A 3,673-nucleotide genomic window follows, 5' to 3' on the forward strand; every position below is an offset into this window, starting at 1 on the left:
TGAGGAGGATTTTAGTCTTGGTGAAGAACCCTTTCGAGCACGAACTCCCAATTCAGATTCTTCCGAGTCCGACATGGAATCATTATCTCTCAAAGCATCAATTTTTGCTTGAAGAGCTATCAACTGATGCTGCTTAGCACGTTTAGCTACTTCATCAACCTTATTAATCTCTAAAAGAGGGTTATTCAAAGTCTCACCAACTGATCCCAGAATATTGAATTTTTTATGAGAGATATATTCCGAACTTTCTTCAAGAGCATCACACACCGATGTAGACAAAGATAAAACAGGAATCCTACCAGGATTAGGAAGTCTAGTTCTTGCCAATTCACATTCCCAACTGGCTTAGTATTCAAGGCAACAGTAATCAACGACTTTTCCCTGTTAACTAAAACTGAATGCGCAAGCTTAGCTTGTTTGGCTCTCTCAAACTCAGGTGTAGCCCTGCGGAAAACAGCTTCAGAATTCACGAGTTCATCTTGTAACTGTTGTTCCAACTCAACAGTGTCTTCAATGCTCACAGTAGCAGGCTGTACGTTGTTATCAACTGTTCCCTTTCGATTTTTTTACCATTCTTCTTTTGACCTGCAACTTGCCATGTTGTATTAGTGTCACCCTGGTGGATAACTAGAGCATTAGATTGCTGCGACGTACTGGAAGTAGCGGGTGGCGTATTAACTGCAGTAACATGTTTCTTTCTGCACTCTGAGTCTAGGTGACCAACTATTTTGCACTTGGAACAGTATTTCGGCCTTTTCAAGATTTCAAATGGTTGCAAAAAATTGCGCCCACCAGCTTCAACCTACACATAATCTTTATTAAGCTTTGCAAAATCAATATCGATCAGGACTGAGGTGTAATGCCCATACTCATGGTTTAGGTTTCGCTTATCAACCACAATAGGAGTTCCAAGAGATTTTCCCAAAGCTAACAGCGTCTTCTCCATCCACATTTCAACCGGAAGATCTGGAAACTTGACCCAGACGGTAGAGTGAGAGGTACATTGTTTATCAGCATCGAACCCTGGATACCATTCGATAAGACGTAAAGGTTGATCGTTCACAATCCATGGATCCTTGTTACCCTCATGATAAACTTTTTCTTTGTCTTCCTGTGTTAACAACTTGATGATGAAGAATCCCCGGTTCATGGGGATGAACTGCACCTTAGCCTCTCCAAGCTTCCATTGTTGTTCCAAGTTAATCTTAACATCATTGAGTTTGATACCCTTGAGATCCAGCCTCCCAATGAGACTGAAGCACCATATTTGACAGCCCTCTTCATAATAATCTTGCGGAATAACCACAGCTAGTTTTCCATCTTTGATAGTAGGGTTTGGTAGAGTAGTAATGTCGATAGCAGTAGAAACATGGTTTTTTTTGTTTTTCCCCATAACAAGTTCAGCAAGTTCAAGAAATCTATGATTCTATTCGTTTTGTTCATACTTATCGGGAAGCTAATTTTGCAACTGATGCAATGGACAAAAGAGGTTACTTTCTAAGGAATGGTGAAGGCCTGAATTATGATGAGAGACCTTATTTTCTAAATTCATTAGAATACCCTAATGTCTCTTACTTCAGATTTAAGTAGTTTGTAAGTTTTTGGGGTCTACGGACCTCTTTTCTTGTAAACTATTTGTAAATATTTTGTTATTCATCAATACAATTTTGGACTTACCAAAAAAAAAATCCCAAAAGCTCATTCACTGCATTGAATTTGGTAACGTCCAAAGGGTCCTCATCAGAAGACCGGATAGTAGACTCCAAACGAAACTGAGATTGTTTTAGATGAATGTTCACATTTCCAAAAACATTGAGATTCCAATCTTTCAACGCCTGTTTAAGCCTCTTCAACTTGAAAGGAAAAATGAAAACCGGATTACCCACTACTGGCGCATTCCAACTGTCATTTACAAGTCTTAAAAAATCAAGGTGAGTGAACCACATTTTTTGAATCCTAAATGGAGCACGTTTAGGACGCAAATTAATAAAAGGATAACCTATAAGAGGAGAGTGAACTTCCCTTGGAAGAGATTTACATCGCCAATTCTCATACTTATCAAACCAAACCTCATTTATAATAGCTCGATCAAACTTACTGATAATTCTACGAGTTCCAGACTAACCATTTGCCCAAGTAAAATTACTTCCCAAGGAATCAGCCTCAAATAAATTATTATCGTCCATCCAATCACCGAACTCACTAAATACCGAAAGGCGTGGTTCTACTCCACCTTTTTTCTCTACATTGCGCAGAACGCAATTAAAATCACCCATCACGAGCCACGGAATACTTACATCATGTTCATCAAGTTGTTGCCACAATCTACGTCTGTGACCTGAATAGAACTAGCATGTACAAAAGAGATAAGCACCCCTTCTGTAGTAATAGTAATTTCTTGGCGACTCATATTAACAACAACAGGTTTAGCAAAATCAGAAGACCAAAAAATACAAATATTTCCAAGAGAAGAATTCGTGGAATTATGGATTACATCACTAGCAAAACCCGGGATATTTAGTCTTGATATGAACCTAGAAGAGCAAACCACCTTAGGTTCAGCAATACAAAAAATCATAGGCTTAAATTCTCTAACCAACTCTTTAAGTTTATCTTGCGTAAATATCCCTTGCCACACCATTCATAAAAATGTTGAGTTTTTTATACGTTAACTCAAAAAAGTCTACACACTTCGTTATAAGTCGGAAATTGATTTCTGAAACTAAATTGTAAACTAGATAAACCCATCTTTAATAGAACAAGTTTGAAAAATGTATTGTAATCACAAATAATATGTTCTAAGGAATTACGTCTAGTACAAATTGCATTTCTATGTACGTTGATTCAAGAAAATATCAAGGAAGTCAAACTTCACAATAGAAGAAGGATGAAAGACCAGGCAGAACTAATCCAAATCCTAACAAATTTCATCTATCTTGAATAAAATAGAAAGACAAAGCCAACACAAAAATAAAGAGTTCATAAAATTTTTGAATTTTTTATACGTTGACTCAAAAAAGTCTACACACTCTGTTATAAGTCGGAAGTTGATTTCTGAGACTAAATTGTAAACTAGATAAACTCATATTTAACAGAAAAAGTTTGAAAAATGTATTGTAATCACAATTAATATGTTATAAGGCAGTACGTCTAGTGAAAATTGCATTTCTATGTACGTTGATTCAAGAATATACGAAAGAAGTCAAATTTCAAAATAGAAGAAGGACGAAAGACCAAGCAGAAGTAATCCAAATCCTAAAAAATTTCATTTATCTTGAATCAAATAGAAAGACAATTTTTTTTTTTGCTAGGTCAAAATGGTTTATTAAAGCAAAAAAACGTAATTACAAGAATTACAAAATGGGAGGTTCTAGACCTCCCCACCCCCATAAACTAAAGGGGAGAAAAAAAACTCTAAAAACTCATAAAATAAGCTCCTAAACATTAAAAAATTAGCATAAAGAAGAGAACTAGGAAATTAAAATCGTTTTCGTCTTCCAACTCTAAAATTCTTCTTCTTGGGAATGAGATCATCAATTATTTGAGTTAAATCATAGGGCTCCTTGTATTCATCTTCATAATCATCATAACCATAATCCTCTTCATTTTCCTCTAAAGCATAATTACCACCTGGAACAAGCTTAATAGGAGATTGAGCTTTCTTCTTAGTTGA

Source organism: Papaver somniferum, chromosome 7 (genome assembly GCF_003573695.1).
Source record: "Papaver somniferum cultivar HN1 chromosome 7, ASM357369v1, whole genome shotgun sequence".
NCBI classification, from domain to species: domain Eukaryota; kingdom Viridiplantae; phylum Streptophyta; class Magnoliopsida; order Ranunculales; family Papaveraceae; genus Papaver; species Papaver somniferum.